Below are 17747 nucleotides of genomic sequence, written 5' to 3'. Positions count from 1 at the left end.
CTTTTACTTTAAAAATGGCTGGTAATATTTTATTTTCAAAGTGTCTGAATTTTTAAAAATATATTGCATTGAAGTAGGTTTGGATATTTTAATGTGACTTTTAGATTTTAAATTTGATTCAAATAATTGACGTTAAAAATTAAAATATGAACTGTGTCCCAAGGGACAACACTCTCCCCTACAAAGAAATACATCATCATTTAGATGAGTTCTGTGAAAGTCTAACATTTTGAGGCTGCTGTTTCTTTTACTATTTCGAACACAAAAGACATGACTGGTAATGAATTCTATGCAGTTACCCTGATTGGTTGACAGACAAAGATCAAGGAACGTTTTAGAAAAAGTTGCTCGGAATTTGAACGGCTTTTCGAACAACACTCGTCAGCAATGTAAAACAATAGGTGTGACGTATCTGTGACGTATATCGCGGATTCTTGAGAAAGTCTGCAGACTATTTCTCAGTTGGGGGAAGAAAAATTTAAATTTTTAAAGAAGAAAAAAAACTTAACTTTCAGCTGACAAAGATTTGTACCGTATTTTCTGTGACATAATCCACAGGTAGCGTGTACTTGTATGAGTATCTTATTTTTAAGTATTCCTCCGTGCCGATTTAAAGTTTTACGGTTAATATCATGTTTTGTTCTCCTGAAAACTGTTGCTTGAGTTTTAACCTGCGTCCAGGCCCGGTTCCTTGTTTAGGATACCCATTCCACTACCTAGGGTGGCAGATTTTAAGGGTGGCAAATTTCAGGACGGCAAAATGTAAGGTGGCAATAAAAGAATTTAAATAATGAAAGACTCAAACTTGTTCCTTAGTTTTTTTTCTTTGCAGTTCAAATTGCAGCAATACGTGAGAGTATGCTCGATGATTTAAAGGAAATTATATACATTATAAAAGTTAGGAGGCGGCACTTTTCAACATCGCCTGAGGCGGCAAAACTACTAAAAAGCCTGCGTCTCAGGCAGCCTGCCTGCGTCGCAGACTGTTGAAAAAAAAATAATTAATTTGAATTTTGACATTTTGAATTCAAATTATGTTTTTCGCAATCACGAGTGTGTATATGTAGGCGTGTGTGTTTGTGTGGGTATGTGTGTGTAGGCGAGTGTGTATGTGTGTAGGCGTGAGTGTTTGTGTGTAGGCGTGTGTGTTTGTGTCTGTGTACTGACATGAGTGTGTGGGTGTGCGTATGTGTGTATATGTAGGCGTGTGTGTTTGTGTGGGTATGTGTGCATGTGTGTGTTTAGGTTTGTGTGTGTGTGTAGGTGTATGTTTACATGCGTGTGTGTGTAGGATATGGACGCAACCTGGAGACGGTTTTCGCTAAAGGAGCAGCATCGGGAGGAGCGGGTCGACGGTGGTGCTGCAGAGGGAGACGGGGGGGGGGAATAAAATCAACGTAACGCCAAGGACAGTCAAGTTAGAACAATAAGTCATGTGACTGCTCAAAAAAAAAAAAAAAAAAAAAAAACTCGGTAACTGGGATCACAAATAAGTCGGTGAGAAGCAAAGGGATGTTAAGTACCAAGACTAAAAACTTCGAGATTACTAGTGCAAATATTAGGAGAACTTCTTCTCTGTCTTGGGGCAAGAGATGGTGCTAGTAGCTTTGGTAGATGCTGCTTTACAGTAAGATATAGAGAAAATATTCAATGAAAGCCTACCTAGAATCTGAACGTTAAACGCGTTTTACTCGAAACTTAAAAGTTCACTTTGATCCCTTTGCTTCTCAATGCCTCAAATGAGATCACGCTTTGAGAGGAGGGGGGAGGGGAATAGAGGTTTATGAAATTTGGACGATTTGTGACGAGGGTGAAGAAGGAGGTAACAAAAGACGTAAGATCACATGTTTTAGTTGAACAAAATAACAATAACTATATTTGTAGAATATAGCGTGACAAATCACAATGAGTGGGGTGGGAGGTGTTATGGGAAGTAAAAAATTTTATGCCTAAAGGTAGAAGCCATATATGTTTCATAATACTTAGAAGCAAAAATATCATAAGTACATTCCAGAGAATAATTTTAAGTATTCTAATTTCTAAAGCAAACATTAAGAGTCTCAAACGTAGGCATAAACAATTTTTTAAAAAAAGACAATTGAAACTTGAAATAAATAAAATATATTAATTAAAGTTTACATTAAAGTATTCTGTAAGTATTCACTATTTCCGAAAGATAATCTACCACACTTGACTTTTTAATTAAACCAAGAATTTAGAAATTCTTTGGCAATTAATTTTGAAATTACCTTCGGTTGACTTTTTCATTAAATTAGATAATATTGGCACTTCAGCATAAAAAACTGTAATTCATCTCAAGAAAAGATAAACTAAGACGGGCGTCTGCACTTATTTTTGAAAATGCTTTTAAGTGTGTATGTGTAGGAGATTTTCCGAATCAATATTGCGAGGGCATAATTTAATGTTACCTACAAGTTATTTCCGCGGAAATGTGTGCTCAATTTAACTTTGCTGCTAATCAAATAAATTTTGGAATGTGTTGAGGGCTAAATTCAATAATATTTTCTTGCCGTTCTTAGTTCTCGGGAAGTTTTATTTCGAAATTCTGGGTTTTATGTTAAGAAAGATGTTTGAATTGGAAAACAGTTATTTGATTTTGAATGTTGTTTATTTCTATTTTTTCATGTTTCTTACGTTTTGTTTACTGAAGGAACTTTACGTAATTTTAAACCTAAAACTGCTTGTCTGCCTCATTTTTTTTTTTTTTTAAGCATTTTAACATATTTTCAAATTCTAAGCTTGAAATGAAAATATTGCACTTCAAAAATTGCCCCGTGGCAGACAAGGAAGTATTTTAGATGTCAAAGAGTTTGTGGGTCTGTAATGACACGTGAGATAAAAAAGTGTCTCGCAGACACCAATTTATTATAGCATATAAGTTGAACGACGTCTCGGTGACATTATTGTAGAATAATACTTGAAATGTATGATGTCTTTTGAAGAGAATGATGTCTCTTAGACGTCAATTTATAACTTCATATAAATTGAATGAAGTCTCAAAGACGTCAATCAAGATTGGCTCTTGGAATGAATGACGCCTCGAACATGGCAATTCACAAAAGAATTTGAAGAGAATGATGTCTTGAAGAAGCCAATCGATAACGGCACATGAAATGAATGACGTACTGGTGACGTCAGTCTAGAATGGCACTTAAATGAATGCCGTCTGGAATATTACAGTTCACAATGGCATTTAAAGAGAATGATTCTTTTAGACGTCAATTTATAACTTCATATAAATTGAATGAAGTCTCAAAGATGTTAGTCAAGATTGGCTCTTGGAATAAATGACGCTTCGAACATGGCAATTCACAAAGGAATTTGAAGAGAATGATGTCTTGGAGACGTCAATCTATAACGACACATGAAATTAATGACGTATTGTTGACAGCAGTCTAGAGTGGTACTTAAATGAATGACGTCTCGAACATTACAGTTCACAATGGCATTTGAAGAAAATGATGTCTCTTAGACGTCAATTTATAACTTCATATAAATTGAATGAAGTCTCTGAGACATCAGTCCAAAATGTCACTTGAAAAGAATGACGCCTTAAACATGGCAATTCACAAAGGAATTTGAAAAGAATGACGTCTTGAAGACGTCAATTTACAACGGCACACAAAACGAATGACATCTCAGAGATAACATTATATAATGTGCCCAGACGTTTCAAACAATGCAGTTCACAATGGCGTTTCAGGTGAATGGCGTCTTAGTAGCTTACATTCCGAATACCCTGTTTTTGCAGCAAGAAAAGCATTCTTCGTAACCGTAAAACGCGTGCAAACAATATTTTTCGATTTTTTTTTTTTTTTTTTTTTGCAGTTCTTGCTTTTATGAACTGATTAATTGTTTCCTCGCAAAGGCATTTAGCTTCTTATCCTTTGAGTACGTACGTTTAAATAACTTTTGTCCTTCTGGGGGAAAATTGGTATAAAATAACTTAACTGCTTTTCTAACTCTAATAAAAGAAAAACAATATTTACTGAAAATTCAACAAAAATATTGAAGCAAATTTGCTTCTAACTACAAGACTATACTATATTTTATTACATTTATTTATTTATTTATTTATTTGCGTAACCTTCTTGGTAAATAAAAGTTATTGTCAAATTTTCCTTTTGAGAGTTGTTGTAAAGTATAAATTTAAAGGTTATTGTAATGCCGCGCAGAGTGAAAAACTTTCTTCAGCCACCCCAACCCCTCACATTTCCCTTGGTATTTGAGAAGTGAGATTTCTAGTCTAAAGTAGTTTGAGGCTGCACCGACTCTCTGAAGAAACCCTAAACCTTCTGCATTTTAAATAACGCTTGAATTCTGAAGTATTATGTCAAGTTGTTTTAGAACATTTCATGGTGTATTCGGCTGAAGAGTTGCGTGACAAAAGTGCTCTATTTTTTTTACAGGTTCACAAGGTATCTTACTACAAAGTAAATATTAATCACGATTCACGACTGAAGAAAAGAAAAGCATCCGCAGAAGTCCCTTGTGCTCGTATTTTTACTTCCTTTTATAAAAAAGGAAGTATTGTATTCGCGAAAAAAATTTCACTCAAAAATCGACCTTAATTTCCATTTTACTCACCCCGAATGAATATTGAGTTTTTTCTTTTCGATTCGACCAGACGTGGTTAAGTGCCTAAGAACGTATAGACACGCGAAATATCCGTAATGACGATTCTCGAGTTAATTACAACGAATTTTCTCGTGACGTCTGTATGTACGTATGTATGTATGTGCGTATGTGCGTATGTATGTCTCATAACTCAAGAACGGTAAGTCCTAGAAAGTTGAAATTTGGGACGTAGACTCCTAGTGGGGTCTAGTTGTAAACTCCCTTTTTGGTTGCATTCGGGTGTTTCTAAAGGGGTCTTTTGCCCGTTTTTGGGGGGAATTTATTGTTAATTTCGATGTAAACTCAAGTGATGTTATAATTTGGCGGACACTTATTGATATATCGCCCCTTTGGTCGCCAAGTTTTGTCGTCAACTTGGCGACAAAAAATTTTTTTTTTAAATCTGTTTCAATTTGGCCACTGTTGGTGATATTTATAGAGTAAACTATTGAATCACATTAAAATTGCCAGTAATGGGGAAATGACATTAAATTGGAGTAAAAGGAAGTCATGTGATGCACACATCAGCTCGTTTCCGGCGAACTCCAAAACCATGTCTCGTGATTTTACGAGAGTTGACTCACATCTCTTGTAAAACTGTGGCTCAGGAAAATAATGCAGTAGTTCTGAACCCCAGAGGTTGGTTGCCGCAACCCAAAGCGCAAGTTCTTTCAGGAGATCTATTTAAACAATTTTTATTGCTTTTTGTTTCTGCTTTCTTAAAATTACTTGAACAACGTTCAAGAAATTTGTACATCGCTTATACTGTTCAACCATGGATTCTATGGAATTGGCAGACGTCCAGTTAAGACGAGTCTATCTGAAGGAGGGGGAAAAGTAAAAATTTGCTGTGCATGTTCCTCTCATTTGAATGAGACTCCGCTTAATTTAGAGGCTAACATACTTCTGCAAAAGCTGACGTCCCTAAAAATTAATAGACGCTTCCATTTCCGCCTGTAAGCCTGATGTTTGCCTTTCTATATCCGTTGTCAGACAGAGAGTATAGATATTTTTTAATACTTTTAAGACAAGAAGTACTCCTCAAAAATTTTATTGAACGTACTTTCATGCTTTGTGTTTAACATTCCGAGAATTTTAGAACCTTCGACTCTGACCCTTTTGCCCCGAAATCGGTCCGATTCTGACTCCGCATCCATGGCAGTCTGAAGAATCGGAGGAAAGAGGATCGACCCTGACTCTAACAATTTTAATGTCTTTTACGTTTTACCCCAAAATCAGTTAGACTCCATGAGTTCGACTTCGCAGCCCTGAATAAAGGTCGAGGAATGTAGTGCTTACCAGGAAACCGTACAGTAGTGTAGTGTTGAAGAAAAAAATACATCAGTAACAATAGGGAAGTTGCAACATATTAAATGTCCATGTTTTTAATTATTGGATATTGTTAATTGGCACTCAAAACTAAAAAATTCACCATTTCCGAGTTTTTAAACACCGTGATTGATTTTTAATGAATTTTTAAAAATCTACGCGCAAAAGTGCGCTCTTCTGAAACGTCACGAGCTCACGTCACAGGGCACTAATGAGCAGGCTTCCGCCGAAGATCCCTTGTTTTCGCTACGAACATTTTGAGCGCGCTAATATTTTTATTTTTTAGAAATTCAATAATCCTTTTAAACACAAACTGGAGGCCGGAGTCGTTAAAGCACAATATAATAATCTTCCTCAAGTAACATCAATGATGGTATTCGAATATTTCCGAGAGAATGAGAGGTTTAATGTTCCAGAAACGCGAGGAGTTACAGGCGAGGAGGTAAGCCTTACGTTTCGTCTTCGAGATCAACTGCACGTCCTTCGGCTTCTCCCGCTGCGTAAGAGCGCATAACGTCACTTCCTGTGCCATTTGACTTCGCAATGGCTTGAACTTTAAAAATTAATTTAAAAGAAACTACTTATCGTATCGAAAATTTTTTTTCACCTATGATGTTCATACATGTTACTCTATCATATAAAAATAAAATTGAAAACCGAAAACTTCCCTATTGAAAGAATACAATAAAATGTTTCTGGACGCATAAATTATTTGCCCTCGTGTCCCCGTTTTCTAAATATCGTAGCCTCAGAACAACAGTAAGATATCTAATCCCAGAAATAACACTAAGATATCTTACTGTTGCTCTGAGGCTACGATATGAGGTCTTAAATGTTGCCAAACTTTTACGAAAAGGTGTCAAATTTAGCGATATTCGATGAGTAATGGAAGACATCTTCCACACGCTTCGCTGACAGATGTCATGCCACATACAGACTGAGAAATCTGATACCTTCAATTTCTTGCCAAGTCTTTAAATTTGTCGCTTTTCTTAAAATTTAGACAAACTTTGGGATCTTGTATTTCTGTGACAGGGGCACGAGGGCAAATAGGATTTTTGTCAGAAAAATTTCTTAATATGTTCTTCCGATTGCTGCCTATTTAATTCCCTCCCCCCTCCTTATTACATCATTTGTGTGGTTTCCTGGTTGGATCCCGATTTTGGGAGAAAAAAAAAGAATTTACCTCCTGCACTGTTAAAAATAATCTGCTTAGAAATGAAAACATTAATCTTCTCATTTTTGCAAACAGTTTTGACTAAGAATTAAGTAAATGTCAAATTTAAATTCAAGTTAGCAGACCATCTCAAAAATAATGCATGCGCAGAAAGGAAAGCGGGAGTTGAATTTCTCACTGCAGACTTCTCACTGTAGTGAAAAATATTTTTAGCTCCCAGTTTAAAGATTAACTTAGCGTATTTGGGTCATTATCCAGAAAACGTAACTTTTGAACGCAAATATTTTTCAATTTTGAGTCCTTTTGTCTTAAAATGTCTAGTGTTGCCTACTAGAAGTAACCATAAACAATGGCCCAGCTAAGTCCAATTACTTTAGTCATAAATAATAAATAAATAAATAAATAAATAAATGCCTTGTTCATAGAAATTTTTAAAAAAAGGAAAAAACTTTTAACATTTAAAAATCGAGGATAATTTAATATCAAAGTAGTAACATTGTTAGTTGGGCAAACAGTCAACTATTTTAATGATTAGTGGGAATATAATATTAAGCTCTCTTAATTAAAATACAGATCAATTAGTAGTTTCAAATGTATGTTAAAAAATAGTATTTAGTAAATTTGAAGATATACTGGCAATTTATAATTTTGATAGAATGCATATTATTGATGTATTTCTCCTCCTCCATTTATTTTCACCTTAGAAATAATGACATATAAGGTCTGTCACGGAGGTGAGGAATTTTCCATTAATATAGGCCTAATACATATATTTTTCAAGGAATTTTTTTTTTCTCCTTTGCTACAATCTGCACATATTAAGCATATGAAAGCATGTTCACTTCTTTTTTGACATTCATTTACATCCCTGAAATTCTAGTTCACGGAGGTGAGAAATCAGAATGATCATACTAAGTGTTTGAAGCAAAATCTATCTTTTTGATTTTTGACAAAAATTTCACAACTTCAACTATGGCTGAAAATAAACAAGGGGGCTACCTTGTATCATGGAAAATGAAATTTGATGTCATTACTTCACGTGTTAATGAGGAATGGCATTTTGTGTTTAGGTAACGGAGGTGATAATTTATTGTGTGACATGACTGCTTGTCCTACTAAAACACAATTCTAAAAAAATTAAATATATTTAAACAATTAGTATTTGAGACACTTGTGAAATGAATAATCAATAAATAAGTATAAACTTTTAATTAAACAAGTCATTAAGCAACAAAAACAGTCACACGAGGTGTGTGACCTGCCACGGAGGTGAGAATTCACATGTTGTAAACCAAAAATATACTAAAATAAAACTTTTTATTGAAAAATTGTTGACAGGTTTAAATAGATATATTTTTGATGAAATTAAAAAGCATTGTTAAATGCATTGTTCCTCAAAGTTTTTACTGTAAAAGGCGTGTGACTGAAAAGTTACACTTTTTGAAGAATGACTCATTTATAAAGTGTATCGGCTTCAGTTCGATTACGGTCCTTGTAGACTGCTTGAGCTTCCAAAGGGAGCGAATACGTCCATGAACTACTTAGCTTTGCAGGAATTACAGGCGAGCAAAATACATACTTGCGAATGGTACAATATGTGCTTATTTTTGAGACAATCCTATTCTCAAGCCAATTCGACATGTTCTCATTTTTGAAACGGCTCTATTCTCAGAAATGATACCGTTTGTGCTTATTCCTGAGTAGAGCAGTATTTCAAAAATGAGAAAATGGCGAATCGTTTTTGAGAAAAGGGTAGGGGAAAAGGGGGCACATATGAACATTTTTTTTTTTCATTTCTTAATTTCTCAGAAAATATTATGAACTAGTGGTACCCGCAAGGCTTTGCCTCTTAGTAGAAAATTAAAAGGTCTTTTGGTTCACCTGTATATTTACAAATAATGTATGGTGAATTTCTCGCCATATGGCTTGCCCATGTTACGTTCCACGTTACGATAACTTGGTAATTTACTCGTCCATCTTATGATAGTTTTGTTCGGGAAAATGTTCTTAAGATTGGAATAGAAAAAGAACAAAATCGAATTTTCGAAAAATTGCTTCGAGGTGCACACTCCCATGCTACAGACTAATTCCATACCATATTTCATGAAAAATTGGCCGAACGGTCTAGGCGCTATGCGCGTCACAGAGATCCTGACATCCAGAAAGACAGAGAGATCCGGACAGAGAGACTTTCAGCTTTATTATTAGTAAAGATTTCTCAAAGAAAAAGGGTCCCTGTGATTGAATAATTTTTTCTTTGTGCTATGGAATTTTTTCATATTTTTTTAATTTTTTTGCTTTATGGAATTTTTAAAAAATGTCTTCAATTGTTCACATGTGCCCCAATAGGGGGCCACATGTGAACAAGCTTGGGGCACGAGTGAACACAATTAAAAACCGCAGGAAGAGCATCCTGTTTCGACGAAAGACTCGTTATAATGAAGCATATACGTATTACTGCCGTGCTAAGCAGAGATGTGGTATCTGCACATTTTATCAAAATTGAGTTATTGTCACCAGGTGGTCGTTAGTAATTTAATTTACCTAAATCTCAAGTTTTTTGGTGATTTGTGAACGCGAAATATTAAAAAAAGCTTTAAGAAAAAAGTCGTAACTGCACAGTTTGCGGAGTTTGCTAAGGCAATTTGAACGTAAGTGACAAATATTACGCCTTTAAAGTGGTATCTCCGCAGTTACCACTTTTTTCCTTAGTAATTTGTAGATACGACTTGTATACCTTAGTAAAGCAGCATATTTGATAATATAGCAATTTATTGTAACACAGAATATTAAAATTAGTTTACCGTTGAATAGTTGATACAGGTTGATAATAAAAACTAATACAACTTTACATAGTTGTTGAAGTAAATATTAAGCTTTTTCTATTTAAATGTTTATTTAAAATGCAAATTCTAAAAATGAAATGCATGTAAAATATTCATATCTAATTCTTTCATGCAAAAAAAAAAAAAAAAAAAAAAAAAAAACGCATTTCGTTCTACGGTCAGTAATATTTTTATTTAAGTATCGTCTGCTGTCAAAATTATCTTCATGCTCGGTAAAAATGAATCTAGAAATCTAAACACTATAAAAAACATTCTTTGAATATAAAAAACAGAAAATTGTTATGGATTACAGTTTTAACTGTCCAGAGTTTTGAAAATGGTATCTTTCAGAAGGTAAATTCTGTTAGATTTGTATTAACAAAATAAAGCTAAGTCCAAAGAAAGCAGATGTCTTCAGTATTATTTAATGATACATTGAGCACGTTTTACTAAGATATTTTTGTCGTATCTGTGCAGATACCTCTAAAAATGCCTAGTAATTGTCACTTACGGTGAAAATAGCTTAGTATATAAGAAGGTTTTGAAAAGAAAATTTGTCGTAACTACATTTATTAATTTTAAATTTAGATTTTTACAAAAATACTCTCTTACGGTTTTTAGATAAGTTATTTACGAAACAACTACCGCAAGTTGAGCATTTAATTAAGTCATAAATCAAAGAAACGAGTTGTAAAACTTTAATCGTCAATTTTTCATTTTGAGCTCTACTGCAGATACCACATCTGTGCTTAGCACGGCAGTATATACCAATAACATTCAAGGGTTTGTAACCTATACTGTGTCAGTTTTAATTGTACAGTAACTGTCATTAAGAAAATATTTTTTCCGAATTATATAACTCTGCTCACTGTCAAATTTTAAAGTTACATAGCATGTTTTAATCCCTGGATCAACAACGAAAAACCTTATAAGACTAAACGATACAAAGAATATTTTATTTTATAAAGTTTATTTTATATAGTGCGTTTAAGCATCATACAGAATATGATGATGAATTTTAAAATAATTCTAAACTTCAGTTTTTAGTTAAAAGAAGATATTTAATTTTTATTTCCTTGCAATCATTATGTAACATTAAATTTTTGGCCAACAATTTAATAATTAAGGAATTAAAAAAAATAAAAAGTAATAAAATAAATAATTAATAATGATGTAATAATAATTAACAATAAATTTACAAATTAATTGCAGTGAAATAATATTTATAAATCTTTACATCTCTTTTCACACTTATAATAAACCTACACCAATATTTATATTGAGGAGAGGATATTGGAACTGTTCACTTGTGCCCCTACATGTTGTGTTCACAAGTGCCCCGTCACATACCTTAGAACTAATTTTCAAAAATAAATAATTTTTAATTTAATTACAAAATTTAAACATTGGCATAAATATACATGAATGTTCACATACCGGTTTGCAATAATAAAATTTAGCTTATTAAGTAGTTTAAAGTATGTTTTTACACGAAGAAGACAGCAATAAAAGTAAATCAGCATCCGCTAAAACAAAGAAGCTGTCACCACAGGAAAATAAACTGGCTCCTTGCTCTGAAAGTTTGGTTAAGATGTAGGGCTGTTACTGCCATTACTTGAGAATTTTTAAAGATTTTTTGCTTGACACTTTCCTAGTAAAACGTACCATATTCACATGTGCACCGTGCTCACATGTGCCCCCTTTTCCCTTATATTTCAAAAGTTTGAACTCTTGCTTTTCAATTCTGGCCCCAATGGGGTGGTTTCCTTCAGTCAAAAGTACTTCTTTTAGTCATTGAAATGGATAGAATGAGCAAAAAAGATTACATGGACCCAGAAAATACTTTCATTTTCCCAACAATTATTTTTTAATTAATTTTTTAAAATGTCCAATTTTTCAAACAAGGCGTGGTCTTTATGTCGTCACAAATGATGCAATTTGTCGCACCTTTCTACTACGTTTCCGCGTTATGATAATCAAGCAGCGAATTAAAATTGCGCTCTACGCTTGCTATCAACCATATCGTTGCCGATACACGTGAGTAAAGATGCGAATTAAATATTTTGTTCTGTGAATGGCAACATTCAATGGCATTTCATCATTTGTGATGTCACACGACAGAAGTGTAAACAATGAAAGCGCAACGATTAAAGTAATTTTTTAAAAATATTAAACTTAAATAAATTATTTAAAAAATGGTCAGTTCCTTTGTTTTTAAGCATGCTCTTTCTGAAAAAAATACTTTTAAAATTTTGGAAACGACCCCATTGTCTCGGAGCCATTTTGAGTAAGTGATGTTTTAGAAATTCATTTTTTTTTCTCAATTTTAAGAAATCTGTTTTAGCAGTATGTGTACAGATAAAAGTTCATTTTAATACAAGTTGACTACCTCCGATTTAATACATCTAATAAATAATCGATGCCATGTAATGAAAATGGAAAGCAAACATTCACAGCCAGGGAACCAACTTGTTTACCAACGGCATCACTGGAGCGCGTCTCGCGGAGGGATATCCGTTAATGTCATTGCGTGACGTGTACACTCCACGTGACAAGGAACGTCGAGTACTATTCAGGAGCATCAAACGCTTTGGTTACCATGGTGACTCGAGTTCAACCGGTTAATTCCGGAATCGATGTCGACTCAGGTTAATTAGAAAATAAGGTATCTTTGATTCCAAAAAGATTAAAGGAAAAATGTCGTGGTTTATCTGGAAAGTTCTTTTGAAAAGTTTTGGAAAGTTTGGAGGAATAAATTACTTTGAATTTCTCGTTCCCAGAAAATTTAATAAGGTGTTTGGCTTCTGCCTTTATTAGTTTCTCAGCTGGCAAATAATAGTGCCACGTGTTGCAGCCGGGCTGTGATTGGCTGAATAACATCCTGACCTTTATTAGCTGAAATTCATATTAGTGGTTTTCGGAATAAAGGATAGATAGATTAAAGGGGGGAAAAACAAGTTCGCGGTCTCTAAAATAGTTCTAGAATGTGAATAAGATATAAAACTGTCATGACTTGACATTTATTGAATTTATTTGATAGATGAAACTACATATTTTTGTATACATTTATTAGTTTTGTTGCCAAACGCGAATAATAGTAACTAAAATTAAGAATAAAAAAAAGAAAAACCCTACTGAGTCGCAAATATAGAATCATGAGGAAAAATTTAAAATCTTTTTAAAAGCCTTATACTATCAATTGCAAGTATTTTATTCGCAACTCCAATAAACTATAGGAGCGCTGCAGCCATTGTCTAATGGCGGATAAAAAAGGTAAAACAAACAATTGCCGAAACTTATAACTTGCTTTGAGGCTTAATGAATGACAGTAATTTTTCATCGTGTTTGTGGGAAGCTTTTCTATTCTTCTGAAATTACATTACACCATAAACTGTTTGAAGCCTGTAATTCGCCCCAAAGAAAACACGTGGAACGGAATATTTTACCTTTTTCCGGTACTATATAGTTAATCACCGCAAGGTAGCGCATTCGAGCTCTGTAGTTGCGAATTAACAAAAAGTTAATAAACAGAAACTGGCAACACATAAAAATTTTAAATCCTTTCGTTTTCTTTCCTTGTCGGCCAACAATGAATTCGGTAATCAATCGCGTGAAAAAAGGTTCAGCCGTATTTAAAATCCGTTTTTAAAAAACGTTATAATTTGAATTCTATATAACATGGAAGTTCCAAACCCTTTCTGTCAGACGCAGGAAAAATTGCTCTTCATTTTGGTACTAAATTTTAAATCTTTAAATATGTTTTCACTGCAAAATTCGCCATGTTAATTAATGTCATTCTAAGACGCAACCTAGCTAAGAACACTCTCGATCAACTCTTTTGAACATTTTTTTTTTTTTTCAAAATCAGTCCATTTGTTTAGGGACTAGAATGCCACAGATAGACAAACTTATAACCCCCCTTCTTTTGTGTATCGGGGTTAAAAGCTACTTTGGTGAAAACTTATGTAAAGAGTACAGATTAGATATTTAAAGTAATGGATGGATTAAAGAATAAATACCTTTGTGCTGAAAAATTAAAATGTCAGTAATCCAACGTTATTAAGCACAAAACTTGCAAATGATTGCAGACACGTGTTTCGGTGTTACAAGGAACACCTTTTTCAATGCAAAGAAGTGTGAGCTTTTGGATGAAAAGTCATCCGAGAAAAGCAACACGGTGGAACAGGAGGTAGTATAAATATCAAAAAATAGAAATTAAACAAAACAAAAAAGATAAAATGACACATGGAGACAAAATTTATTATAAAATTCCATCAGGAAAAAACCGTTAAGTAATAAATTTTAAAAGAAAACCCATAAACAATGCAAAAAGTCCAAAAATGAAACCACTCTGAATAAATTAGCAATAAATTTACCAGCGGGAAAAACTATGTATGGAAGCAATGTATCAAATGGAGAAATGCAGAAAAAACAGAGTGAAGGATAAACATATTGGAATTAGTTAATCACAAAACGAAATAAGAAAGCAAAAAATGAAAAAATAAAAGTAAGAAATGTACGACGTTTACATAAAAATAATAGAAAATCTAAACCAATTTTAACAAAGGAGTCCACACAGAAGAAAAATAGGGAATTGCAGTAAGATCGTTAACTAAATTAGAACGGTTCCTCAGGATGTGAAAAGATTCCCAAAAATCAAGATCCAACGAATTGGGGCATTTTTGGATAATTTGATAAGAGTTAAAATCAAAAGAGTGATTCGATTCCCAACAGTGTTGAGCAATACTGGATTTATTCAGCTGTTGTTTTCTCACATAGCTTTGATGTTCTTTTAACCGAAATTTCAAAGAACGGCGGGTCTGTCCGATGTATCCGAGTCCGCAATTGCAAACAATTTTATAGATCCCACAGCAATTAAGAGGGTGAATAGAATCTTTAAGAGAAGAGAAAGAAAGTTTATTAATAGGAGAAAATACCACTTGGAATTGGAATCGCTTCAGAATCTTAGCAACCTGAAAACTGATACCAGGGAAGAAAGGCAGAACAACTAAATTCTTAGTGTTAAAAGTTCTATTAAGAACAACATTTTGAGATTTTTTGCAAAGTTTTTTATAAATGGAATCAACTAAGGTGGGCGGATAGTCTCTATCAACAGCCACAGCTCTTATATAGTTAAGTTCCGCATTAAGAAGCTCAGGTGAAGAACAAATATTCATTGCACGATAAACATATGTGTTGAAAGCTGAATATTTTTGATTAGGAGGGTGAGACGATAATCTATGTGGGGGTAAGGAAACAGCAAAAGGTTTACGATAAACCGTAGTTTCAAAACCGGACTCAGTTCGAGAAACGAGAACATCCAGAAATGGAAGGCAATTATTCTGTTCTTTTTCACAAGAGAATTGAATATGAGGATCAATGGAATTTAAAATGGATAAAGTATCATCAATGCTTAGTTGACCGTGGTTCATAAGAACAAAACAGTCATCAACATAGCGAACATAGAATTGAAACTAGTTTCTGAAACAACTTGACCTCAAAGTAATGCATGTAAATATCACTAAGGGATATCACCCATCCTTAGTGATATTTACATGCATTACTTTGAGGTCAAGTTGTTTCAGAAACTACAGTTTCAATTCTATGTTCGCTATGTTGATGACTGTTTTGTTCTTATGAACCACGGTCAACTAAGCATTGATGATACTTTATCCATTTTAAATTCCATTGATCCTCATATTCAATTCTCTTGTGAAAAAGAACAGAATAATTGCCTTCCATTTCTGGATGTTCTCGTTTCTCGAACTGAGTCCGGTTTTGAAACTACGGTTTATCGTAAACCTTTTGCTGTTTCCTTACCCCCACATAGATTATCGTCTCACCCTCCTAATCAAAAATATTCAGCTTTCAACACATATGTTTATCGTGCAATGAATATTTGTTCTTCACCTGAGCTTCTTAATGCGGAACTTAACTATATAAGAGCTGTGGCTGTTGATAGAGACTATCCGCCCACCTTAGTTGATTCCATTTATAAAAAACTTTGCAAAAAATCTCAAAATGTTGTTCTTAATAGAACTTTTAACACTAAGAATTTAGTTGTTCTGCCTTTCTTCCCTGGTATCAGTTTTCAGGTTGCTAAGATTCTGAAGCGATTCCAATTCCAAGTGGTATTTTCTCCTATTAATAAACTTTCTTTCTCTTCTCTTAAAGATTCTATTCACCCTCTTAATTGCTGTGGGATCTATAAAATTGTTTGCAATTGCGGACTCGGATACATCGGACAGACCCGCCGTTCTTTGAAATTTCGGTTAAAAGAACATCAAAGCTATGTGAGAAAACAACAGCTGAATAAATCCAGTATTGCTCAACACTGTTGGGAATCGAATCACTCTTTTGATTTTAACTCTTATCAAATTATCCAAAAATGCCCCAATTCGTTGGATCTTGATTTTTGGGAATCTTTTCACATCCTGAGGAACCGTTCTAATTTAGTTAACGATCTTACTGCAATTCCCTATTTTTCTTCTGTGTGGACTCCTTTGTTAAAATTGGTTTAGATTTTCTATTATTTTTATGTAAACGTCGTACATTTCTTACTTTTATTTTTTCATTTTTTGCTTTCTTATTTCGTTTTGTGATTAACTAATTCCAATATGTTTATCCTTCACTCTGTTTTTTCTGCATTTCTCCATTTGATACATTGCTTCCATACATAGTTTTTCCCGCTGGTAAATTTATTGCTAATTTATTCAGAGTGGTTTCATTTTTGGACTTTTTGCATTGTTTATGGGTTTTCTTTTAAAATTTATTACTTAACGGTTTTTTCCTGATGGAATTATATAATAAATTTTGTCTCCATGTGTCATTTTATCTTTTTTGTTTTGTTTAATTTCTATTTTTTGATATTTATACTACCTCCTGTTCCACCGTGTTGCTTTTCTCGGATGACTTTTCATCCAAAAGCTCACACTTCTTTGCATTGAAAAGGGTGTTCCTTGTAACACCGAAACACGTGTCTGCAATCATTTGCAAGTTTTGTGCTTAATAACGTTGGATTACTGACATTTTAATGGATGATTGTTTGAAATTTCGTAGCTGTAGTTGATAATAACGATTTCTTTGGGTAGTACGACAATTTGCCTCTTTCTGTAGTTTTCTAAAAGCATGTGTGCCCCGTGTAGTGTTTATTCAGAAAAATAATCCCGAAATTTACCGACGAGATCAAACATTCATTTCTATACCTTAAGTAAAATGTATTGAACTTAATCTCTTCTATTCAGTTTTAAAATTCTGTTTGCGAAAAATTTGATTTCTGTAGGTTTTGTCGAAAAGGTGCAATCGACAAACGCTACGAAGTCATTTACTAAACTAGTTACGTGAATAAAACAATCAAAAGAAAAATTTTCTTGAACGTTTACGCTCCAGTGGTATTTGCGCGAATTCCATTTCAAGTCTTCTTTAATTAATTAGCTGAAGAATTTTTCAAAGCGAATTCAAAATTCCTTCTACTTTAGAGTTATTTTCGTCGTCATTATGGAAGATATAATTAGCGCTTTTTTATTGTAGGATCCGAATTACGGTTGACCGAGTTTGATCCAAAATATTGTTCTAGTGTCGTATATAGATAATAAAAAAACAGAAATTTTTTTTTTGGGGGGGGGGACCGCTTCTTTCCGAAAGTCTTTATTTCCACTCGGAAAAAATTTAAAATTTTGAAATTTCACGCACAAAATTATGTATTTGGAAACTTATAATACTTGCACTTGAATGCTTTTTAAGCACTTTATTATACTTAGCCTGATTGTCACGGAATA

General features: G+C 33.6%; 1 protein-coding gene across 1 annotated transcript in view; it reads right to left on the bottom strand.

Annotated features, from left to right (window-relative positions):
* LOC129216729 (arrestin, lateral eye-like) overlaps positions 1-17747 on the bottom strand; it is a 288293-nt gene that overhangs the window by 205291 nt on the left and 65255 nt on the right. The gene's annotated exons all lie outside the window — the stretch shown is intronic.

This window comes from Uloborus diversus, chromosome 2 (genome assembly GCF_026930045.1).
Source record: "Uloborus diversus isolate 005 chromosome 2, Udiv.v.3.1, whole genome shotgun sequence".
Lineage (NCBI taxonomy): Eukaryota > Metazoa > Arthropoda > Arachnida > Araneae > Uloboridae > Uloborus > Uloborus diversus.
The sequence above is the reverse complement of the archived record's forward strand: the minus strand, read 5'-3'. Positions and strand labels throughout refer to the sequence as shown.